The sequence below is a fragment of the Emydura macquarii genome, unplaced genomic scaffold, assembly GCF_026122565.2.
Source record: "Emydura macquarii macquarii isolate MOO-44397 ecotype Brisbane River unplaced genomic scaffold, CSIRO-AGI_Emac_v2 contig_1790, whole genome shotgun sequence".
NCBI lineage: Eukaryota > Metazoa > Chordata > Testudines > Chelidae > Emydura > Emydura macquarii.
This window is the reverse complement of record NW_027131927.1, coordinates 5,821,075-5,847,425: the sequence shown is the minus strand read 5'-3', so window position 1 is coordinate 5,847,425 and position 26,351 is coordinate 5,821,075. Positions and strand designations below refer to the sequence as shown.

The window sequence follows — 26,351 nt, the reverse complement described above, 5'->3', positions numbered from 1 at the left end:
GATCACCGTCACCATAGCCTTCAGATCCTTGGGGTTGCTCATTAGTCTCCAATCCAAGAACAGTCTTCTGTTGACTCTGCTCAGCTTGTGAGAACTGCTGGGATTATTGTACAAGATAATGGCAAAAGGGAAGGGAGGAAAAAGTGTAGGTCCAGATGCAAAGGGGTCTGCAATGGGCTATTACAACCCATCGTGCTAGGCGGATTTGCATTCTTTGTTTAGCATACACTAGGGCTGTACTGAAAACCACAGGGCATATGGAGTTTGCTGCTGTGGCTTTGCAATAAGACAGATGCGGAGCTGTAATAACTCCCCTCTGTGTCTTGAAATATAATTAAGGCCAGTACTGACCGCTAAGAGTCTGAGGAGGAGAGATTTGCTGGAACTCCCGACTAGGTGGGAGACCCTTTGGGAGCAAAAGGGCAGGGGAGCATTTAATAGCAGTATGCAAAGAGGGTCAGATTAATTCAGAAAGCCAAGGGCCCCATTCATGGAGGATGTCAGGAGTCTCGGGTTCCCCGGTCTGTTATGGAACTAGCTCAGTTTTGGTCTAATTTATGTTTTACTTACAGAACAGTTGGTTGATCCATTATTACAGGCCATTCGTGTGTACGATTTCCATTTTCATTGGCAGTTGTTTGCTGTAACAAACTACCAAATAATGCAAGGCTAGAGGGCTGTAGAAAAAGGAAACTTTCCAGCTTGCTAGGGCTGGCATAAGACCATCCTTTTCTCTGCAGGCCTGAATCCTGCTAGGAGACATTCAACACAGGGCAGAACCACCTTACCCGTTGCAAGCAGAGACTCTCTCCCCACCGCTCATTTGCTTTGCAAAGTGATGGCACATCAGGGCCCTGCTAGCTCCTGTGCCTTTCATCCCTCCCTTTTTCTGTAGGGGAGGTGCCTGTATCGCCCTGTGGCTAGCAGAAATGCCAGAGGGGAAGATAGTACAAGGCAAAAGTGTGCATGGAGATTGCACAGGGAGGTGGGTAGAGGTGTGTGTGTGTTGGGGGTGGGGGGAATTGCACAGGGTTATACATTGTCTGGATTCACGTAAGTTTTTGTGTGGAGGTTATGCATTATATAAAAATGGCATAGAGGACCAGGGGAGCTGTGTGGGGACCGCGTTGGAGAATGGGAGGTTGTTTAGGACGTGCACAGGCTGGGGAGTTGGATGGGGGAGCGAGTGCCTGGGGTGTGCACAGGAGGTGATGGAAAGGGGTGGCGAATGGAGGATTGTCCCATGTGTGCACAAGGTGGGATGGGATGTGGTCATGAGACAGGGAAAATGCATGGCCTGAGTGTGCATGTGGGAGGGTAGGGGTGCTTTCTCAGGCTGTGGGGTTGGATGGGGCACAGGGGTGGTAAATAAGACATGGCCTTTTGTGGAGGGCTTTGTGTGGGGTGGGGGTAAATGTTGCCACCTCTGAGATACAAAAAACTGTGATGCCCAAAATGATCCTGAGCCCATAAAAGTGGACAACTGGCCATGTGCACTGAGCACCCGGACTGATTTCCTGGGACAGCTACCTCAAAACAGGGGTCATCCTGGGGAAACCTGGACACGTGGCAAACCTAGGTATGGGGGTGTGGCCTGGGCTGTGCATGAGCTGGGGAGTATTTTCAGAGTGCATGGAGTTGAAAAGGGGCAGGTTGGTTCTGAATAGGATGTAAAGCAGGCATGGGCTGTGTCCACAGTCTGTGGGATTTGCAGAGGCTGCAGGTGTGAATAGGGCGTAGAATTTCATGGGCTGTGCCCAGATGGGTGACGTGTGCATGGGACATGCACAAGGATGTAAGGTTGGATGGGACATAGGTGGGTTTCTATGGGGCACTGGGGAGGCCTGCCCAGTGCAGAGGAGAGGGGACGTGCACAGGGGGATGGGGCTGGACAGGTGTGTGTCAGGGTTGCATGGGCTATGAGTGCAGCATGGCAGATACATGTGGGGTTTGCATGGGGAAGGAGAATGGGTTGCCTGCAGAGATGTATATAGGGGGTGTGCATGGGAATGTGGGGCTGAATGGAGCGAGGGGGTTTCCCTGGGATGCGGGGAATACACGTGGGGCATGTGCAAGGGGAAGGGGAGGTGTGGGAGCTGCATGGGATGTGCCTAGGAAAGGCGAGGGGCTGGCGTGGGGTCGGATGAAGTGCGAGGGTTTGCATGGAGTGTGCACAGGGCTTGGGGAGTAAGTGTGGGGCGTGCACAAGGGAAAAGGGAGGGGCGGGAGTGCACACAGGGAGAGGGAGAGGGAGAGTGCACCCGGTTTGCACTGGGCATGGGGGGCAAGCATTGGGCATGCACAAGGAGAGGGTGGGGGGTCATGCACAAGGGGTGGGGAAGGAGAGAGGCATGGGTTGCATGGGGTGTGCACAGGGTGGGAGAGTGCACAGAGTGGAGGGTAGGTCACGGGGCCTGGGGACATGTGTGGAGCATGCATGGGAGGGGAACATAAGGTCAGTCACACTGAGTCAGACCAATGATCTATCCAGCCCAGTGTCCTATCTTCCGACAGTGGCCAACGCCAGGGGCTTCGGAAGGAATGAACAGAGCAGGGCAATTATTGCACAATCCATCCCCTGTCCTCCAGTGCCAGCTTCCGGTAGTCAGAGGCTAGAGACACCTGGAGCATGGGATTGTGTCCCTGCCCGTCTTGGCTCACAGCCCTTGATGGACCTGTCCTCCAGGAATTTAGCTCATTCCTTTTTGAACCTGGTTATAGTTTTGGCCTACACAACATCCCCTGGCAACGAGTTCCCCAGGCTGACTGTGTGCGGGTGAAGAAGCACTGCCTTGTGTTTGTTTTAAACCCGCTGCCTGTTGATGTTACTGGGTGACCCCTGGCCCTTGTGTTATGTGAGGGAGCAAATAACCCTTCCCTAGCCACATTCTCCGCATCGTTCCTGAGTTTATAGCCCTCGCTGTCTCTTTTCTAAAGGCAACAGTCCCAGGCCTATTAATGTCTCCTCACACTGGAGCTGTCGCACCCCTCATTTGCACAGCCCTTCTCTGCACCTTCCCCACGTCTACCACGAGAGGGGGCGACGGGATCTGCAGGCAGGGTGCAAGGTGTGGGCAGGCCCTGGCTTGCCACAGGGCCGTGATGACATTTACTGTCCTCGTGGTGCCACTAGCCAGTGCAGACCCCATCACCGTGTACCTGGGCATGGGAGTCTATTTCCCACGGGGGCACGAGCATGCGGGGAGGGGGCGGTACAGGCCCGGGGGCATGTGTGGGGTGTGCACGGGGTGGGGGAGCGTGGAGGGGGGGCACGGGGGTGAGGGACAGGCAGGGAGCTTGGGGGCGTGGGAGGGGCACGGCAGGGGACCAGGCAAGAGCCATGGGGGGGGGGGGAGAAAGATGGGGGGGTCACGCGTGGGGCGGAGCCGCAGCGGCTCCTACCCCGCCCCCCCGGCTCTCTTCTCTCTCTCTCTCTCTCTCTCGCGCGCGCGCGCGGGCCCCCACCCCCGAGGTCGCGCGCACGCCGACGGGCGCTCTCCCGCCAGCCCCGCGCTGCCGCCGGAACCCGCGGGCCGGCCCCGCCCCCTGCTGCCCGCGCGCGCTCCCGCGGCCCTCGGCGGCGGACTGGAGACGGAGTCTGAGGGGAGGAGGAAGGAGCCGCGACAGCCGGAGCCGCCGCCATTACAGGCCGAGCCCGCCCCAAGAGGGACTCGCCCCCGCCCTCCCTCCCGTCAGCCCCCGGCCGCCGCCCGGGGGGGAAACATGGCGCCGCCGCCTGCCTCCCCTCCTCGCCCCGGAGCCCCGGGCCGGACCCGCCGCCGCCAGGGTAGGTATCGCCCCCCCGCCGGGCCGGGCCCCTCCCCCTGCGCCGCCGGGAACAATGGGGCCGGGCCCCACCCCCTGCCGCGGCCTGAGCGGGGAGCGACCCCCTAGCTGGCATGGGGGGAGCGCGACCCCCCATTTCTCCTGGCATGTCGGGGGGTGAGGGGCGGGGTTGAAGGAGACCCCCCCATCCCCTGGCATGTTGGGGCGGGGTGAGGAGCGACCCCCACCCCCGTGGCATGTCGAGGGGGAGCGACTCCCCACCACATTGGCATGGGGGGGGGGCTAGAGAACAGGGAGTGACCCCCCCCATCCCTGCCCTGTCATGGGGGAGGGGCTGGAGGTGGAGGAGTGACCCAGCCCCCGTTCCAGCCCCTGACTCCTGGTGCCGGAGTCGGGAGGATGAAGCTGAGGCTCCCCCTCTCTCAGGCCCAGAAGCGAGGGGTACGATCCCCCCCATTCTTTGGACGTGGGGGTAGGCAAGCATCGAATTTGTCTTTCACCCACCTGGCTGCCCTGTGGCCGGGGCAGTGAGCAGTTGCCTCTGTTTACAGAGTGGGGAAGTGCCCAGCTCTCTCCGACTTGGGGGCCCAATGTCATGAAGCAGCCTCCCATTCCTTTTTGTGACCCTTGGTCAGAGTTAAATGGGGGAGCCCTCAGTGCCAGGAAACATTGGTCCTCTCCTTCGCTCTAGGTAGCGATTCCATCTTCCTGCCAGGGGTCTTCTCCCATCCTTTTTCTCCGGTGTCAAGGGGCAGCCCTCTCCCCTGCGCCAGGAGGCGGATGAGGAAATATGTTTGTGGCCAGGGAATATTGTTCATTATTTGGGGGGTTTTCTCTTAATACCCCTTACCTCACTCCTCCCATGTCCTAGAGTGGTCTACTCCACCCTCAGTGCCAGGAGATTTCAAGGTATTTTCTCCTCTTTAGTCCTTAGGCATAGTGCTGCAGATTTTAGGCCTCTCCCTCTCTATCCTCTTTGCTTTGTGCTCCCTAGGGGAGGGGTCCAGAGTAAATTTACCCACTCTTTCTGTTATATATAATTTCTCTGAGCTAGGAGGGAGACCCCTTGTCCCCACAACAAGAGACCTGATTTTCCTCACTTGGCTCCCAGCATCCCCATGTGGGTAGAGAACTGATTTCCCAGCCACTGGTATTACTGGGTTTTGTGACTGGTACCATAGAGACTTTCCTTCTCCCTGGTTTGCCATCACTGCCTCCCTCCCGTTCATGTGTGTCTCTTCTCTAGTCTGTCCTAGTGCTTGGCCACCTCTGAACTTCCATCCCACGAAACGAATTCTATGGTGGGTTAGTGTATGCAGTTGAATGACAAGTGATGGACACCAGTTTATCATACTTTCAGCTCTACTAGTCACTGCTCACCATCTCCCATAGAAGGGGTCTATCCAGTCCTAGGGCAAAATTTGAAGTTCATGAAGGTCCCTGTTATTTCAGTGAGCTATAAGCATGCACAGTTAATTGGGAAGCATCAGGCACCGGCTGGTAAAGTGGGACAGTTGCCACCAAAGGGATTGGAAACTGCAACTTTAAATGATTCTCTACCTTAAAATAGGAGAATAAATTGGCTTACTTGGAGGGTCATTTCTCTTTACCTGTCCATTCAGTACAGACAGATAGACATATATCTCCATTTTAGCACATCCTTTGGAATATCAAGCTATATATGTTTGTAATAATAATTCCCATAATCAGTTACTAAGGTCTAGTCCTGCTCACATTGAAGTTAATTAGAGATTTGTTATCAGCTTCAGTGGCAGCAGGATTGGATCACGACTCTAAGGAAGCATTTTGTGAAGGGCTAGCAAGATTAATTACACTGGTCAACTTTGTTTTATCATCTCTTATTTAGATTAGAAAGTGTGTGTGTGTGTGTGTGTGTGTGTGTAAAATCCTGTGTATCACTGATATACAGTCACCAAACAAGATTCTTATGTTATGTAAATCAAAATAACTTCAGTGATCAGTAGGACAGTCATGAGTTTTAATTGTAAATGGTGTTGAGGAACGTTTAGCAAAGATGGTGAGACAGAAAACACAGTTTAGCTGAATTCTTTTAGCCAGATAATTATAATCAGGAAATTAATTTGATCTGCAGCTTCCAAAAGGCCCTTTAGTTTCATTTGCACTCTGGAGCAGAATTGTGCACCATTTTTGTCTCAGGAATTCAGGTTTATTCTCTTGAAGTGTGACTCTGAAGTCTGAAAATATTGCCAAGTGTGGATTTCCAGAATGTGGCAGTAAATATTTTCTTAGCATGGTGAACTAAAGGTTTGAACCTTTTTTTTTTTTTTTTTAAAACCATAATTCACATTCTTACTGGAAGAGAGAAATGTATGTTCTTGTGCTTGGTTTACATAAAATGAGCAGACAGATTTAGTAGGAGCTGATTTTTTTTCCCTACTTGCTTGAGCTGGTAACTGATTTTGTAAAGACTGTAGGATGTGCAGCTTTTCATGCTGTGAGCTAACACTGAACGAGGGAATTTAAAGCAAATGATATATTTATATCTGCTTTTGTTCATGTATTGACAGCTTCAAGAATCTGGTGGTGGTAATATTTTCTGTGATAGTTACATGTGCGGGTTGGTAGGGCTCTTTGTTTCCTAAGGTGCTGTGTTTTCTCCATAGATTGTGCATTTCTCATCACTGGAACCCCTTTAGTAAAGGTAAAGCTGGGTTGCAGAGGACATTCTTATCCAAGGAGTGGGTGATGAGGGTGTGTTCCTAGCTATTATTTCTGTGAAAGGAGCTGGGTATTACCTCTTTGAAAAGCAGCAATGGCCATATTGATCATTTCTAGTTTTCCTGACTTGTAAAGTTGTTCAGTGTCTCATTCTGATATAAAGTTACTTTTATTTTTTCCAGTCTAGCTTGGATCTCACTTTGTAACACCCAGAGTGCTCAACTCCCAAAGGAGGTAATGGATAATGAAGAGGGGTGGCAGTTAACGTACAATAGAAGTGGATGTAAAGTTCTTGTTTTTATCAATGTTTTGGTTATACAATTCTTGTTTGCATTGCACAGGTGCAATACAACAAAAACATGCACTGTTTCTTTTTTCAGTAATTCAAATGGAAATTAATTTATATTTTGGGGGAAATCTAGACAATGTTTTGCCTTTGTAATTAAGGCTACACATTTTTAAGAATACTTAACTTTTCATGCTGAGTCATTGTTGATCCAGTGCTCCAATAGCGAAGGTCTGAATGTCTTGACTATCAGAAATATTTATTTAAAAAATTGCAATATGTGCACAGCTCTACTTTTTAATGATTATATTCATAATATTAATTCTAGAGTTGTGCAGGGTTATTATGGAAGAGCTCTTTTCATTTGTTCTTCGATAACCTTAACATCTTTCTATTTCTTGATTATGGAGGATGATGGGATTATTTTCAACATTAAAGTATTCTCCTGAGCTGTGTTTTAACTTACTTATGCTTAAAATATTGTGCTCTTCCCATTCTGTTTTCTCCACACGCTACCTTTTGTTAAATTCTGATTCTATCTAACTATCAAGAAATGCTAAAACTACAACTGGCCTTGTTTACCCGAGGATTTTAAAATGTGTTATCTATCACATTTTGAAAAAACAGCATTTTCCTCATGTATATCAGGCCTTGGAGACTGCATTTGTAGTGTTGGGTGCACTCTATTGTAAGAGCTTGTAGTATTTAGATTTTTTTCCTCAGTGGAAGGACAGTGCCTACCTCGGGGGAAGGTGTGGGGAACCGAGTACATGGGGAGATAATTTTTGGTAGCCAGAAGGCAACACATTGAACTTCTGATTGTCTTAGCATCAAGTTGAACTGCATTTTGAATACATGGCCACTCTCCCAAAACAGAAGTTGCCATATTGATGCAATCTCTATTTGGACTCTTCTGCAAAGTGAATACAACATATTCAGCTAGCACCAAGTCTCTGTGCAATGAAGAGAATGAATGTCCCATCCTGTGCTAACACAATGCATTCTAAAAGGCCTAAATTAAATTTTTTTTTAAAGAGCTTTGAGAATCATTTTCTTTAGATAAGCAGAAAACATCTATACTCAAGTGTTCCTTTAAATATGAAGAATTATTTCTCCCTTTGGGAAAACTGAAGTCATTTTACAGCATCAGATTTGCAGAGCTATGCCATACAGTACACAATATACACCATATCCTGTTATGTACTTTGAAAATTAGTCTAACTGATGTATAAATTGACCATGATAAAAAACCATAAGTTTCTTTGTTGCATATTAAAACAGCCTGTTGGAATTGTATTGATTTTTAAATATAGTTATAATTAAACTCTAAGGAAAAGCTTTTAAATCCCAGTGTTTCCTTCTCCATGGATAGGTCAGTGTTGTAAAGTTTCATAGTCTATTGGAACCTCTGCATGTACTGACACAAGGCAACTATGGGAGTGATCACACTTCACAGGAATAAAGAAAACAATTATTTCCTTAATCGCCATAGGCAATTAAAAAGACCTTTTTGGTAACAAATTGTTTACAAATTAAAGTGGATAATACGTTGCATATGAAATTACTAGACTTCAGACAATTATTCTTAAAATCTGGATTTGTAGACAAATAAGGGCTTTTATATGTGATAGTGATTTTATAGGGGATAGGATATCTAAATGAACTAGTGATAATTGACATTTTCATCTGGCCTGATAGAGCTTGGAGTGATGCTTGCTTAGATTATAGGTGGACTGCTCGCTGATGCTGCTATTGTGATGTAATTTTTAATGGCCTGGATTCATTGATTTATTTCGTTAGCCTGCTGACTGATGTGAGATTCAAGCACTGATTAGTCAGTAAAAGAATGCAAATGAACCCATTTGATAAATGGAAAAAAAAATCTTTTGTGAGGACTAGCTGTGGGCCTGTGAAATTGGCATTTGCCCAGTAAACAGTCATTGGATACAAATGCTGGAAGATGGTGGGTTTAGCTCCAGTGGTCAGTGAATTTGAGGGCTGCATGACTGAGGTTAAATGTCTTTGTCTTGTTTATGCCCAGATCAACTTAGTTTGCAATAAAAACGAGAGTCCTGTAGCACTTTAAAGACTAACAAATTTAATTTCTGCCGGCATAAGCTTTCGTGGGCTGCAACCCATTTTGTCAGATGAAATGTGACATCGTGATGTTTACCTTTGTCATATGTTATAGTTTGGAGTTTTATACAACACTGTCATCTGGGTTCTAGTTCAAGGTCTGTCTTTTAGTGGCATTTGATAATGGAATGAGGAAAGTGCTGTAATATGCTTTATTACTCAGGCTTTAATTCTGGTTTGTTTTTCTCTGTCCTGATTTTTTAAAAAAAATTATTTTCTCCTGATCAGGATTACTCAAATTTTTGGTTTTTTCAGTTTTCTTGAGTCCATTGGAAGTTGTTGAAAAACTAAAATCTGATTGTTTTTGTCTACCACAATTCTGAGTCCTTCCTGACAAATATGATGGTGCACATCTAATGCCCTTGGTTATGCTATCACAGTTGCTTTTTTTAATTCCCTGAGGTACAGTGTGTGGTAATATGTGCCTATGGATTTAAGATCATAATCCTTTCAAATGGCCTTACTCTGTGATATTTTGGTGATGTACATTTTTTAACCATCGTGGTCATCCACATTCTTGAAGAAACCATGATGATTCTTCTTTCCCCTTCTTTTATTGCTGCTGTCTCTTGGCCTTGCCTCTCAGCTTCTATCATTCTGCTGATGGCTGGGCAGGATCCCCTCTCCCCAGGGAGTCCATCAGTGCTGCTCAATTGGCTGAAGGGGTCACCGTTTAGTAATGCTTTACATATTCCTTTCTCTTCCCTCCTAGGGGCAGTCTGCTGCTTCTAAAGTGCTTCCAGTGTTTGTCTTTCACATAGCAGAGCAAAGCTGTTTTATTAGGTCTTTGAGCCAGCCGTGCTTATTTCTGACCATTATCACTTTTTTGCTGCTACCCTCCTATACTTGATGACAAATCTTCCAAGGGTTTTCCTACATAGCTTTTTAATGTCCTTTTGAATCCTTATCTGATTAAGATGAAGTTTTAATATCAGTTTTGTCTACCAGATACTGAGTACATTGGCCTTTGTTCAAAAACAACTTGTTCATTGTAGCTGTAATGTGCCCTAATATTAGTTATTTGTTAAACGGTGGGGGAAAGTGTGGTGACAGGAGATTGGAAGGAGTATGGCTATAATGGCACTGTTTACTGAAGATTTGAGGAAATAGCACACTCTGGAACATTGCTCTTGATGCTGCTAGATCTAGTTTTTTATTCTCATTTTATTGCTGGGGGGGGGGAGGGTGGGCAGTGTTACATTCTATTTGCAAACAAAAGCTCTGCTTTCACATTCCTCTACAGTGGCTGGCTCTGACTGCAGTCTGACACTTCACTCTTGATTATTAGAGAATTTTTCTCTTTTCTCCTGAATGTATTTGATGGGCACCATGCAGTCAGTAATTTTTCCCTTGGATCCCTGTTCTGTTAAACTAGCTACAGAGTTCCACATTTAATTGATACCCGATACTCACGTTATTTTTTTTTTTATCTTGCCATTAAAAAGATTGTTATACTTTTAAAGAAGTTTTCCTTGCTGTCAGGGATTTCTAATTTTAGGACAGTGTCACCCACGCTTTTCTTAGCTAATCAATCACTGTTCCATTTATCTCAATTCCCTTGATATCCAGTGTGATTTTAGAGAGGGCCTATAGTAGTGAAGCTGCATTGGTCTGCAGAGTTAATGCTCTTACATGGCTGTGGTTTCAGGGTAGGCTGAAGTAATGAAGCTGCGTTCATCCTCTCTGCTAATGCTCTTACACGCACCGATAACAGGGCTATATCTGTCATTTCTTTTTGGTATTTCAGAAGCCTTTGATATACTGCTTTGACCGTGACACTGTCAGCTTGCCTTGAATCCTGTGTGTTGGTTACTGGGGACGCATTACTATGGTTTAAATATGTAGGGGTTAACAGATAGGTGGGGTAGCAGACTGAGGTGAAGCTGCAGCCCTCCTCATCTTGTTAAAAATAGTAGACTATTATTTGGATTAAGCAGTTTATTGGGGCACAGGGGAACCTTATAAACTATTCTTCTACCTAAGTATCAGGAAAACCAATAAGTTGACTACCAAAAGTTACTGCTTGGCAGTATACTAGACTTTTGAGCTATGAACCTGGGATTTGTTCACTCTTGTAATTTTATTTCTAACAGTGTTTTCAATATTATCAGGTTTTAATTGTCCTATTACAGATAACTGCTGTAGCCTTCTGCATTCTCTTTCACTTCTTATTTCTATGTATTATACTGTAACCTTTGCCTGTATTTCTGTTGAGATGTTGCTGTCATTTAATTCAACATTTTGGTTCTAATAATGCTATGGCTGTTCTTCTGTTGTCAGACATGCTTAGAAATAGGAGAATTGCTCATTTCCAATATGGTAGTCATGCTGTTTCAGGTCTTGCCATCAGTTCTGGAAATACCTTTTCCTATTGAGTTTGTAGACAGTAACATTTTGGTGTCTTAGTTTCTTACAAGATTCCTGTCTTCAGTAAACCACCTTCCCACTTTGTATCTGGGTGTACCTTTGTCTTGGAAGCAGAGCTTAGAATATACTCTGTCCTCCATTGAAGCTATGACCCAGACACATGCATTGGTGTATTTTTCATTATTGATTATCAGGCTTCTTCAGCACCTTGTGAGAATGCAGTGAATAATCCAAAAATTGAAATGGTACAGTTCTGTCCCAGATAGGTATTGGGATGTGTATTTGAACTGAAATGGCTTATTTTAAGACTATGTCCTTGCTTTGCCATGATGATCCGATTAACTTGTGACTTCAGACTTTCTTTGCTAGAGCGGAGAAACAGGCCTCTTGTGTCCCTGAATATCTCTCTGCCATGAGGTGCATAGAATAGTTATAGCTGCTAGTTAAGTTTTATCCTTATCTATCCCAGGAGTGATCTTGAACTCTTACTATAATCCCAGGAAGAGGGGGAGGGTGCTTTTTTCTTCTGTGAGGACCTGACTTATGGAAGTCAATAGAAGTATGCCCATTCACTTCAACAGGAGTTGGATCAGGCCCTAAAGCTGTTAAAATACAGCTCCCTGTATAGAGAGCTTTTGTTAAAATCCAGAGGAGTTTCACTTGCTGAGGAATTGCACAATAGGCTAGGACTCACAATAATTTGCTAAATGTAATTCTTTTTCTCTCAAGGTGAGTGAGCTGTCACTTAGGGGGTTAGAGAGTGTACCTACCATGTGAAGAAAGGATAGATGGCCAGATCAGATGCTGGGGACATCAGGTGATCCTTCATGGTGACATCTCTCCCAGAGTTTCCTGTAGAGGAACAGTAATACTTATGCTTTAATCTGTGCACTAAAACACTCACTATGAATATTAAAAGAAATAACCTAGATAACCCTAAGTATTACACTGGAAAAAAGTAACCAGGTATATCAAAATCTATGCCTCTTTGTTAGATTATTTTATTTGTTAATCTTTGGAGTCTATTATATTTTTGATCAAATATTAGACTTGAATGCTTCAGGACAGATTAGATTGTCAGTTTGCTACTATTGCATCTCTAATGTTAATATTATAGAAGTGTAAACATGCCATGGTAAACAGCAGTTTTTTCAACAGATGTTGTTATAGAAAGATATTTATCTGTTCAGATAATATTAGAGCAATGTCAGAATACCTACAGGATACTATCTGCCTTACTTTGCTGTAAAAGATGCTAGCTTTTGGCTCTCGCAAAAAGTCACAACACGATAACTTAATACTAAACGAGCCTGAAAATGCTAATGAATTAAAAGTATTTGTCAAATTAACCTTTTTCCCTCTCTTCCTTTTGGAAATTCAGGTATATAACTGTAAACAGAACATATGTATTCTGATAGGCAATAGTGTCCGGTGATGAGCTTATGTTCCTAATAGTATCCCTCTTACCCAGGTGCTAAACTGGCATGCAGGACATTAGCCTACTGGGGTTAACAAACTATCTGCTTTTGTGTGCATAACTTGTTGGTGTCAGGTTTGAAATGCCTGCATTTCCTGGAGCCATAGTTTTGAATTCCCTCAGGGTTGACTTAGCCATATTAAGTTCCATTTAGCTTCCCATATGTGTTGTGGATTGAGCTTTTTTGTGTGTGAAACTTTAATAGCTAATGTCCCATCAGCACTGGTGGACATTAAAGATACTATTGCATTTTTTGGTAGGAGATGGGGTTGCCTCTGCCTTTTCTTCCTCCACTTCCAGGTGTTGCCTTGTGTTATATGCACCTATTGGGTGCTCCTCTACATCACAAGGTGGCTGTTGAGTGCTATTCATATATATATTTTTAAAGCACTTTGGGATCTGTCAGGTTGAAAGGTGCTATCGGGTACTTCGAAAACCTGTGTGCAGTGGAATAATGTAGTATGGCCATACATATGTTTTAAAGGCCAGCATGCTACGTAGGTTTCCAAAGTCTCTTTGCAGGTTCTACTGAACTTTGATTTACTTTGTAATATTCCCAAAACCTCACCCAAGATCTCACTGAAATTTCTCGTCGTCCCCAGAGATATAGCCTAAAAATGAGCACGTGATCTGTGGTACAGAAGTTGGTATCTCTCTTGTTGGCAGTGGAAAAAACAATCAATGATGGACAGGTACATGGAGTTATTGAAATGATCCTTCTATTTTGGAAACAATCTAATCTTTTCTGGTGCTACTTGGCAGCCTGTTTACTTTTGTTTTCTTGAGCTTCATGTGGAACTGATAAATTAGGGTAAGTGTTCCTATAGGCCTTGTTTGGAGCAGAATTACACACACCATAAAGCAGCTCAGTGATGTACGAGACAAAACACATCTCATCTAATAAAGCTGCTCTCGGGGCTTGGAAACACCTAGTAGTGATGTACAGAATGTAGTTTGTAGAAGTAAAGTTTGGCTATCCTGTAAAGTTTTAAGTAAGGATTCTTCTCTTGTCCACTGATCTGTGAGAATTTCAGTGACTAACAGAAACAGCATTCTAGATGTGTAGCAAGTGGTGATTTGACATTGAAAGTGGCAGGTATGGTTATGGAGACTTCACACTTACTGGTTGAAATATGGAATGTGTAAAGTTAATCTTTGTTTCCATTTGAAAATAAAGAATTTCTATTTTTATTTGAGCACTGTGAACAATCAATCCCCAGGTATTTGTATATAAATTATCAGTAGGCTAGTTGAGAGAAAGGGGATTCTCTCTCCCTTCCACTCTTGAGTCCTTCTACAGTTCCAGCCCCTGAATTAGTATAAGTGCTACAGGGAAACCCTGTGAACATCCATGCTTGGGATGATCAGCTTGGTTTTGGCTGTATACCAGTGTGCTATTTACTGTTCAGAGCATGGTGGGAATTCCATCTGCTTACCATCCAAGACTTCATCGCTCACGTACAATCAGATGCTTTTCTTGGCCACATGCACTCTAGAAATAGTCAAATTCTGCTATCTTTGACTGGTAGAGATCTGGTGTTACCCATAACTTCAGTGATATTACTCTGGATTTACATTGGATAGAATATTGTCCTCTTAGTGTGGGACCCCCATTGTATTTTCTCCTCTAGACAAGTTTGAATTTACCTAATCCAAAGAGAAGATAGAAGGAAATTAATGGTTTTAGACATTTGAAAAGTAGTTGAAACACTTATCATAAGCCTTACATCTAAGTTCTGTGGATAGTTCATAATATGATGGGAGATGGAGGCAGGGTTAAAACAAACCATGGGGTTCTTATAACATCTAATATATCTCTATTTATGGGAGATATATTTACAACCTTAACTCTGAGATTTTTCATTTGGGAATTTTTTATCTAGAACATTTTTCTAATGTTAAAATGAGGTGTAACAAAGGCCATGACTTAAAGTAACACTTTTGTTTACACTGTGTTATGAGTATCTTCACTCCTCTTCCTTATAAAATTTAAGGTGAATCAGGCTAGATAAATGTATCTTTATAAGAAATGAAATGGAGTCTTTTCATATAGCTCCTAGAATTTGTTTAATTTTCACAATATGTTTCTATAAAAAGATTAAGTGGCACTGAGAAGAGAGAGAGAATGGCTTTGAGGAAATGTGAGGGACAATAGGGTTCAGCAACATCAGAGCAGAGCAGAACGTACGTTTTGCTGTATAATGGTTTGCTTAAGTATCTGAAAGCCAGTCTGGAAGCCACAACCCAGATATGGTCAGGCTGTCAACTGGAGAGAATGAATACTGGTATGATGGGAATTTCTACATCATCTTACAAGCATCTGTCTCTGGATTTTTGATGCTAAAGCATTGTGACATTTGAAGATAAACCAATTTCAATTTGCCACTTTTCAGTTTTGGTTTTGGGAAGTCCATTGACATAAAACCTCTCATTTAAATAGATACTATGATTAAAGTTTAGATAAATGAGCAAATAGACTGGGGAGGCAATCCATTTAAGCTTTAACTTTCTATCGCTGCACATTCCCTTCCCTTGAACATTCCACAGGTGTTCATGACTGAACACAGTATGCAAGGAGAGGGAGTACTATTGATTTATATAATGCAATTATATCTTAAGTAGTCTACATTTCTTAACAGAACTTAACATCTTGTTTTGGTTTTTAACCATTGAGACTATATTGCAGCCTGTTCCCTTCACATTCTATAGTCTCAAGGAAACCCTGATACTCCAAATTGAGACATAACCCTGATAGCTGAATACAAACTCCAGAAGTACTTGGGTATGAGTGTGATGGGTATGTTAGAAATATTTAGGTTGGAGTAAATGTAACAAAGGTCTTCCACATTATGTAGTTCTTAATATGGAACATAAGTGACAATTACATGTTGGGGGTTGACCTCTGGGAGCAGCACTGATATATTTGTTTTTGCATAATGTCAAATCATGCCCTGCTAGTGATATAAGATACTGTTGAAATGAATCTCCCGGCAGGAAGTCTTGTTAGCTTTACTGGGTTCTACCCTAATTCTATTGTAGCTAGTGGATTGTTTTCGTACAGTCTAAATATTTGTTGCCTGTGCTGATGAAAGTTTCAGAAGATTTTTTTTGTATGAAAGAAAATGTCTCTAATCACTTGTCAATTGCTCAGTTCCTGTTCCTGCTAGCAGAGCTGGTAACATATTTTCTGGAACTCTGCTATTAAATTTATGACTGTCAATTCAGTGGCTAAAACCCGGTCATTATCTGTGTGATTATAACTGCAGAGGTCTTAAATAATCATTAGGAACAATACCTGTCTCCTTGAGGAACATCTTTGTCCGGTGAACACACTGACAGAGGTGGAGCTTCCAGACTGTGAGATACTGCTTAAGTAGAGCCTGTTTTTCCCCCACTTTAGAGAGACTTAATGACCAGCTGGGGAAGGAGTCCAGGCCACTTGGCTGTTGTCCAAGTATTCCACCATCTAAACTGTGAGATATTACATGGCACTTAGATACCAAAATGATAGGGTCCTTAGACATGCCTGAGATAGCTAGCTAGTAGCAGAATACCTCAAATTATTTATTGGTGTTGTGACTTCTAAATATTTAGGGTCTGATTCTGCCACTCTTCTACTACCTTACCCTGCAAGTTCCATTGGAAGGAATTGGACAACTTGCAGTTAAATGATATAACTCAAAACGAATAAAAGTGCCAGAATGGGTCTTTCATTTTAAGTGTTCCGCTTACGTGTTAGTTCATTTTGAAGTAGAAATCAGGGCTTCTGTTATCAGTTGCAAATAATAGGTTATCATTTCTTTTAAAAAATCTAGAGCTGTCTGTATTGTGCTACCTGACATTTTAATTGGCAGCCAGGTAGATGCAGACCCTTCAATAACAAGATCATTTCTGAAGAACACTTAGTGGCTGAAAATTTGACATTCTTGTTTGGTACTGCATGTGGTTTTGCAGCAGCTTTATTTAAAATGCAATTGTTGGTCTGTAATTGGAAATAAAAGTCTAACTTACTGTTGCATTAGATTGCAACACTAGATTAATGTGACTAGAGACTGGAACACAGCAAAGCTTTAGCCATTTGTACATTTCTATATGCTTCTCATTGGAAGGTCTGTTTGTGTGATGGGGGAAGTCTTGATAGTTAAACATATTTAATCTACTTAATTACAGGCAGGAATCATTGCCTTCCCCTTCCCCCACTAGTAGCTCTGGAATGTGGACAGATGACTTTGGAAGTTCAGGTAATAATTTATAATGGTGCAGCTAGCATGACTTATCAGGGTTTTACCTTTTTTAAAAAAGATATCCTTCAATATATGAGAATGGAAAACGAGCTGTGATGGTTCACTGTTTTCAAAGTGCTTAATCAAGGTGACTTAACTAGTTCAAATCAGAATTAAGGTGAGTTATTCCTTAATGCTGTTAATTGTAGGGTTCTTTTCATTTAAAACAATAACTTTGTTCAGAGGCAGTGAGGTTTACAGTTAAATTTTATATCTTGTACAGATGAAAAAACTGGTATTAACGGAGTAGATTTTATGTGAAGTTATGTCTGATATTGGTGAAAGCCCCATTAAAAATTATACTGCCCAGAGTATGCTAGAATAGTCTTGTACAGGCCAGAGAGTGTGGGATGGTTCATCTTTTATTTCTGTGATCTTCATAACTGCCAAAAATGTAATGAAGGTATTGTTCATTCATATCTGATAATGAAATCCATCAATAGATACTAGAATTTGAAGGACCAGTCTTAAATTTCAGCTATGTGTTGCCCTCATAATAGCTTGATTAAGTTTTAAAATGAAAGTAGTTCAAAACTACACTAGCATGTTTAAAGGGCTGGTTTTTGTGTTACTGCTTTCATGTTATTTAGCATGCACACAAGGGTTGAAGGCAACATGGCAGAGCTTGGTTGTAATTGTGCCCAAATATACAAAGCCAAATTGATGGTATTGTGAGATAGGAAAAGTGATTTTCTGGAGTGGACTGGGGCATTTTTGCCTCCTGGAAGCCGAGGCCACTGTAAATGAGTCTCCTGTGGTCTGTAGAAGTACTGTGGCCAGCCACCTCTCTATGAGGGCAATTGTATCGATAGTCATTTTTAGAATGCTGATTGATTTTGTTCTTTTAGGAATATGTTGTCTATTGTGCACAATTGCCTGTGCTTGTGTGCTTTTGTTTGAAATTAGTTAACTCTTATTTTGCTTTTGTCACTCTTTCCACTTTATCTCCTGCAGTCCTTTAATAAAATTGGAACTAGTCACATGGTCAGAACTCAGGTTTTGGGTCTAGCAGGGACTGGGAATGCTGTGGAGGAAGCACGCCTGTGTTTTTGGGGGAAGGAAGTGCCTCCTTTCAATCTACAACGGTATCACCAGAGCCCAGGATGGGCACTGTGGGAGTCATGTACAGCCTAATGCAGACAAGGAGAGGTGATGTTGTGTAAATTCATCTCCCATGGATTGTAGTTGCAGGCTGATCTCCTACTTTATCTAGCCAAAATAATTGAAAAATCGAGAGTAAACTCCAGCAGCTAACCTGGTGACCTACTAGCACCTTCACTATCCAGCTTCAGTCAAAGGTGTGACAGAGCTTTGAGTGGTGGCATTGGACAACCTCTTCATGGCTATGGATAAGATGATAAATCTTGGCAATCATCATTCTACATTCTGTCTAATGTGGATCATAAGGAGCTCCTGATTTCTGCATGACCTTTGCTGGGGTGGATGGAACAGTAGTGTACTGGCTTCAGTCATTCCCTTCAGACCGATTCCAAACAACTGGTGGGCAGCTGTCCCTTATTTTCAAGGGCCATTATGTGTTAAGTCCCAGAGGATTGAACCTGGCCCATTGCTCTACCCATACGCTCATGTTTATTGGGGCCTCTGGGAGACGGGGGTGATGTCAAGGGCTCTAATGCACTAATATGCTGGTTATACCCAGCTGTACATCTCCTTTTAGCAGACACTCTATGCACTGTTACTGCTTGGTTGCTGGCGAAAGAGAGAACTTTATTGATTGAGGAATAGAGCAGCTGGGCAGCGTCCCAACAACTAGTCCAAGACATTGCAGCAGGCAAAAAATAATTTCCCTCTCTTCTTCCTTCAAGAATCTATCAGAGGAAATACAGACCTGTGACTGACTTGGGGGTGCAGAGGAGAGTCTGAAGTTCAGGCCAGAAGGGACCATCAGATCGTCTGATCTGACATACAGTATATCACAGGCCACTAACACCACCCAACAACTGAAATTAGATGAAAATATTATGCCGGGGGGGGTGGGGGGAGGTGGCCAATGCCTCCCTTCTGCTTCTCTTGGGATGGATCCCTTGAGGTACTTGTTATCTGCTGCATGTTTGTTTGTGGTGCCTATGTAAACAAGAATGACCCTCACCCTGCCTGCAATCAAAAACTGAGGGGTATGTGTGCAAAAATGGTTGGTTGGTTTGTTTGTTTTTTTTTAAATTGGTGTTTTACTACAGAAACACTGTATTTTAATTGTGGCTTCAGGGTAATGTGGGGAAAGGTGATAGACTTTAATTGGCTAAAAGGCTGGCTATTGAGGTTTTTCAGATGCTGCTTTCTCCTCCAATATTTCTGTGATTTTTTTTTTTTTTTTACTTGCCTGTATTTAATCTAGTATGTGGATTAGATCCTCAACTCTTCTTTTGACTAAACATACTATCTCTAAATGGACATTTCTTTGTAAAATGAAAACTTCTTAAGAGTCTTTCATGACAGACAGATTTGTTCCATAAACTGCAAGTGCTGTAATGAACTGTTACATTCAACTGGATTGCTAATCTGCAAACAAGATGTACTTAGTAGATGAGGAAGCAGCAGTTCTTTAAACTGTGTGTACATTAGATTTTCTTTTCTTTACCTTTCCCACTGTGGCAGCTTCCCGGGCACTAGTGCTAGCACAGACCAGTGTTTCCCAACAGGTGTGCTGCGGCACGCTGGTGTGCCATTAGGCCTGAGCAGGTGTGCCATGGAATTTTTTGAAAAACTACTTGACGAGGTCTGGATTGGCTCATGAATATTCATGAGTTCATTTGGAGACTATATGGGGGGGTGCCTCAAAATAATTAAAGGTATCAAGGTGTGCCACGGCAGAGAAATGGTTGGGAACCCCGGCATAGGCAATCTGCTATCATTTTAACCTGTCATATAATACTGCTCACAGTTGGTCAAGATGACAAGGTGGCAAAAATTCCAGAAATCACCAGTGCTTTGTCTACACAAGTTTTCCTGCTCTTGCTACCGTTTGTGGTATTCATGGTGAGAAGTCTTGAGAGGTGGGGGTGTAGTCTGGTGTAGACATGATCTAGGGATCCATGATTATCTGTTGCATCATTGACCCATGTTTTTAGAAAAATATATTAATGTGTTGAAGACTGTATGATCTTTGAAATGGAAAATCTCTTTATCTACATGTTTGTGCAGCATTTAGCACGCCAGGGACTTGAGCTTGACTGGCCACCTGAGCTACTGTAGTACAAAGAATATTAACTTTGAAATCTGACACAGTGGTTTAGGTTGACTGAGTTTCTGTCTAAAAGCTGGGCATTTTTTTGTTACATGCACAGAATCCTTTAGGTACAAATCCCCAGCTAGTGTAAATCAATGCAGTCTCCTTGACAAAGTGAAGCTCACAGATTTACATCAGTTGAGAATCTGGCCCTAAAACTTTTACACCACAAAGTAGGTAAATCTTATAAATACCTGGTCTAGACAATTGTAATAAATCTATGTTTAAAATAGATTTATTCTGTATTAATTACAGCCATTGAGAGTTCAGGGAGAAGGTGTAAGTTTTATAACTACATAAAGGGTTAAAATGCTATGAGGAAGTTCAGAGACCAGAAAACTGTGAAACAAATGAACAAAAGCCAGGGGTATTAGTGTTGTCTTTGAATTTCCTGGCTTTTGTAGGTTTGAATCACTACCTTGAGGTTCTTTTAAAATGCAGTATATTGTCAGTGAAGTTAGTCAATGAGCGGGTTGTTAGGTACTCTTATTCACTGTGAATAGAACCTAGCTGATGGGAAGGGCAGTTGTTGTTCTGTTTCTTAGTGACCTTTATGTGCAACATCAGGTGCATAAGCTCTGTATGGTTTTCATATCTTTTGTGAAACTGTTTAATTGATCATACTGTTAATTCCATGGCTGCGGTAGCAATAAAGCCACCAACATGGTGTGTTTTTGATTAGGCAATCGGTGCATACCTGGGGTGTTCTGTGAAGCTGAAGGTTGAGTGCCTCCAGCCACCCAAGCACATCAGTAGCCCTACCACTGCATATACTGGGGTGCTTTAATGTTGTTCATTAATCTCAGAATTTTTACAATACTACCAAAAATTGTGAAAGTTAGTTTATAGGGAGAAGGGTTAGAAATGCCTTTTCTCTATTTTGAGCCTATTGTTTGTTTTTATATTGTCCTCTTAAAGTTCACTGAACTCAATTATTTGGGTTCCCTCTCCTGCCTCCTGTTCCTTATTAGGAACATCTTGTGGCCTACATGCTACCCACAACTTGCCTTCTGTTATAAATCAAAATGAAATAGGGAGTGATGACTGGCTCCCAACTTCATTTTTATTGCAGAAAATGAAAGTTGTCCTCTGGCCACTTATTGCCTGCAGTTTAGGTGAGGTCCAGGGGGAAGGGAAAATCTGAAACCTGCACTTCCCCTTTCTCTCTCTCTCTGCCAGAGGAGATAGTATCTCTTTCTATTTTCAAGTGATACATTGAACCTTCCAGAACAGCCTGATAGTGTATGTGACATAAGATTTTTGTGTTTATCTCTGTAGGCATCCTAGATTTTAGACCACAAACTAAAATACATGCATCCACACCAGTTAAAAATATATCTTAAACAGTGTATTTGAAAATAATTTCTGTATCTGTCAGCACCTGCATTCTGGGTTCTCTTGGTGCAGTTGATGACTTCTCATTGCTGGGTAATAGACACAGCATCCAGCTCTGTTTTAGGTGTTAGTGATGATATCAGCTCTTGCTAGAGAGAGACTGCTGACAGGAGATTTTGGCAAGTAAAAGTAGAGTGGGTTTTTTACAATGTTATATATTTATGATCTTAAGGCTACATGTGTATGTTAATGATCTAAGATCTTCACTAGGGTTTGCATTGACTGGTAACAGATAATATTGTGAACGTTGGCAAAACTGTGATGTATATAGCTAGAAAGAATGTCATAGTAATTCTTGAACCTTTTAAAATAAACTTTTATGCAATTGTGCTTCAGAAATTAATATTTTTCATCTTCAGCATGTTAAAAATCTAATTTTCAAAGAATGTGAAGCTGATTTGATTTTAGGGAAGAGAGAGAACTGCAGAGGAATTTGTTGTTTTTTATACCTTCTTTGTAACCAAGTGTGTATCTTATGATTTCTAAGCCCCTATCTTTTTTTAAATTAGCATTATATCATTTTATTTGGAAACACCATTTGTGACATGTTTACCTATTTGAAAATACTCTTTGGTACCAGAATTTTTTGCCGGTATAAGAAGTATTTGTTCTCCAACTCTATTTTTGTAAAAGCAGCTGTATTAAATTTAAGGAAGTACTTAAAAAGCTGCCTTTATTGGAATTTGCTTTCACTCTCAGAACTGCTTGCTTTTGGAAATGTTAATTTTATGACCAGCCTCTAGATCTCTGACTGCCTCAAAAATGAGATTCCTCGGTGAAAAATTAGCCCCTGACTGTAGTGGAAAACACAGGTGAATAGTGGAATCCCCTATTGTGGTTTCTGCACCTGAAATGCTTATATTCAGTTACCAGGGAACAATCCAAATGCCTGAGATTAGGTGCTGTTTTTCTGTATCAGTGGAGTTGGATTTGCTATGTTAAGAACTAAGTTGGTTCAGGATAAATGATGGAGCCCTCATAGTTGCCCTTCTTTTTTGCTGTTGATTAAGATTTAGTACATTCCTCCCTTGCCTCATTCAGATTTAAACATGGCACTTAGCCAGATAATTTCTAAAACTGATCCTCACATACAGTTCTGAAACTAAGTTCTGTTGCTGACATTCTTTTGTGGGGTGATTAGGAAGGAGACTTCTCTGCAGGCCTAGAAGAGGGCACTACAGTGATTTGTTTTTTTCCCCTGTGAGGGGGGTGTGCGTGTGTGTGTGTGCGCGCGCGCACGCGCACTGTGTAGCATGTGTGGTTTGTAGGCTGCCTGCGTGCCCTTTGCCTAAGAATAGCCCATCTGTTGCATGAGATTAAGCATTTCAAATCCAGATGGTTAACAGCTTAAATCAGTCTTTCCTAAGATACAAATGACCCATTTCAGAGATTTTCTACACTCGGGCCACTGTGGTGCAGTGAGAAAATTTACAACTCTGTGAGGAAACTTTCCACACTGGTGCACTTACAGTATGTTCAGCATCAGGGTAATGGCATCCTTTAGTGCCACTGTACTCGAGTCATTTGGAGTTTCCTTTATAAACTCATATTTTCTACAGTATATAATTATGCACATTACAGCTGGCATACAGATTGTTATTCCTGATCCAAAATAACCTCTTAAATTAGGTTAAATTGTGATGAGTTTTAAAGAGAACTATTAGTGAGGATATTTTTATATTAGTTTTGCATAAATGCACTATCCCATATAACTTCATTTAGGATGTAGGAATCCAGTCATACTCTACCAGTGTGGGAGCATCACTTTAGCATTCAGTTGGCCCATCATAAAGTAATTCTCAAGACTGACAAGTACCTTGTCCTCTCAAAGAACTTGAAAGGTGCCTGTACTAAAACTTGAATCCAAGAAACTGGTGGAATGCCTCTCTACTCATGACATAAAAATTAGTATGTAGAAAAGTTCTAGGTGTTCAGGGCAGTCTAATAAAACCTTAATTGTCCAGTATCTCAGGCCAAACAGAGAACCAAATCTTATTTTTGTATGCCAGAAGATATTTAGAAAGTGCAATGTGATTGTTAATGTTTTTGGACAAACTTTTCTGGCGTTCATTATCTTCAGTGATTTGCAGAGGTGTTGGACTGACATTTCCTAGATTTCAGCAGTAAGTTCAACATTTCATGTTTCCCCCTGCCCCCAAAAGTTAGGGTATCTGGGGATGGACAGGGAAATCACTTGTCCAGAGAAGCCCAGATAAAGACTTAAACTGATGGGAAGCATTCTGTTCAGAGACAAATTTGCTTGCTTATTCTGTTTTTTTCTAGATTTCCCTTCTATCATGAACCTGGAGCCCGGGATAAACATGAAATCGCACCAGTTTATCTAAAGGTGTGTTTTTAAAATAATTTAGTTATCCTTGTGTAACTGGTCTTTTATATTGATCTTCCTTGCATTGATAAATTCACAGGTGTAAGCCAAAGCAGTTTTAAACAGAATATGTTCTCACAGGGCTTGTGCAAGTTTTAGTAAATCAAGTTAAAAACACACCATTAGGTAAACTGGCATAATTTGTGTGTAGACAAGACTTGAGATCTTTGTTAGGCAACTGACTGAGATTTATTCCCTACCTGAAATTGACATTTTCAGAGATGTTAATTGGTGGAATGTCAGAAGATTGGCAAGGACTGGGAAATAAGCAGGAGTAGCAGCTAAGAAGAGAGCCTTTTTACATGCAAACTTTCTCATTAATAGATGAGAGGAAAGCCCCTTTCCCTCCAGAAAATAACATGCAAGCAAAATTTTTTTTTTGAACCAGTAATATGCTAAGCTTTCCAGGAGGTATCAGCAGTTCTTTAAATGTTATGTTAAAATAATAAAAATGTGGACAGAACAGCAGCTCAGCAGAATAGTTTACTTCACACAATATTGCCATTGTGCTCTTTCACCTATGGAATCTAGTCTTTAAGAGTGAAGTATGGTTCCACAAATATTGAGATTTTTATCCCTCAACCATGTTAGGTCTTTGAGGAGCTAAAGATACAGAAAATCTCCAGATTTGGACTCCTGGTACCTGACTACTACCTTGTACATTCATTGCTTTTGTGACTTTTAGATAATTTAGTCTGGTGACAGCTAATTTTAACCACCTTTTAAAGAAGTTGAATGTGCTTAAGATCAAGTATTAAGATTGCCTTCTCAAACTGAAATGTACCAATACCATTTTCAGATTTACAGCAGCCTTTTTTTATTGTGTAATTCAGTCCAATTGAAGCACATGTAAAACTGCATTATCCAGATGACAAAGCAAAGAAAATATTTTATACTGGCTGCATATTCAAAGTCCACACTGCTTGGCAACACATACACACAGGGTTACCACGAAGACCAACAGTGTTACCAGTATGCCAGTTAATTTTTCTGTCTCCTCATTATAAAAAGCTTGAGAATTTTTTAAACAGCCCCCCTCTTCCACTCCTGCTATTTAAACATATCACCATATTGAAAAATAGTTTAATTGGGGCCATTCCTTCATTAGGCATTAATTTAAGAGGACTTCCTTATCTTAAGGTATAAATCTTGGTTCAGTGCACAGAAATTATATTCCTTTTAATGGGGTTTAGATCTTTTCACTCTCTAAACTACTCTGATCCTATTGGATTGAATCTGCTTCCCTGCAAGTGCAGGAGATGATAATCCTGATAGAGGACATATCAGATATTAAACTGGTACCATATTTGATCTTAGCTGGAAAGCAAGTAGAAGACCTTACACTCTTCTGCTCTAGCAATTATTTTCAATATCTTAAACAGGAATATACGTACACTGTTTTGTCTCCTTCCCTCTCTTACCCTCCAGCCCTTCCTTTGAGGGTAAATGAGCTTTCTCCTGTCTCCAGAACTGTCTCTCTTATTTCTCTTCTTCAAGTCTGTGGGTGAGGCTGGCTCGTTTTTCCTGCTGAGTACTGACTCCTAGGCTTCTTAGGGTGGGCTACTCCCTTCTCTAGCTCTCATCCTAAGGCCCTGTGCAAACTGCAGCTTTTAACTGAGTTTGTAACCTGTTAGTGACATGGTTGACTTGTGGTTTGTGCCCACACACCACAAGATGTGGCAGTTATAACCGTGGCTGGGTAAATTGTATCCATCATGGTTAGCATGTGGTTAGTAACCATGGAAGTTAAATGTTTATTCCCAGCCAGAGGCCAGCAGGTCATCCTTTAATCAGTCTGTCATAGCTTTTTGAACTGGGAGCAGGACCTTGCCTGTTTTTGTGTAACTGGTTTGGGTGGTCTTCTCTCCTTCCAGCTATGTTTGCCTCTTATGCTTGTCTTTGTGCATGTTCTCCAGTCACCCAAATCCATGCTGAGACAAGGAGAACTATCTACAGCACTGTTACAAACTTGATTAGGTGCATGGTAGGTGCAGATACACAAACATAATTGTGATGATAGAAAAACTGCCTGGACATGAACAGAACTGTGACTTGTAAGTGGCTAAGGTGACCTGCTTCTTATTTATTACAGAATCATGGTTGTTGTAATGTGGGCAGACGATCACTCCTATCCTAGTGCTCCCATTTGTTTTGGTGACCAAACACATACAGCTAAGCAGTGGGACTTCTCGGAGATGGCAAATGTATGTGAATGTCAGAATTATAAGATTGAGGCACTGAATTGGTAAAACATTTTAAGGAATAGTTTACAACTAGTAGCCATTTGT

General features: G+C 42.1%; 1 protein-coding gene across 5 annotated transcripts in view; it reads left to right on the top strand.

The window, feature by feature from the left end:
• Window positions 1-3,544: 3,544 nt before the first annotated feature.
• The window catches only part of ARHGAP35 (Rho GTPase activating protein 35), a 103,875-nt gene continuing 81,068 nt past the window's right edge, over window positions 3,545-26,351 (top strand). For 3 of the 5 annotated variants that reach the window (XM_067556782.1, XM_067556785.1, XM_067556786.1), the window contains exons 1-2: window positions 3,545-3,787; window positions 23,961-24,024. The gene's annotated coding sequence lies outside the window, so the exon portion shown is untranslated. Of the gene's footprint in view, window positions 3,788-23,738; window positions 24,025-26,351 lie in introns of those variants that run through there. The other 2 variants (XM_067556784.1, XM_067556783.1) reach the window with 2 other exon arrangements.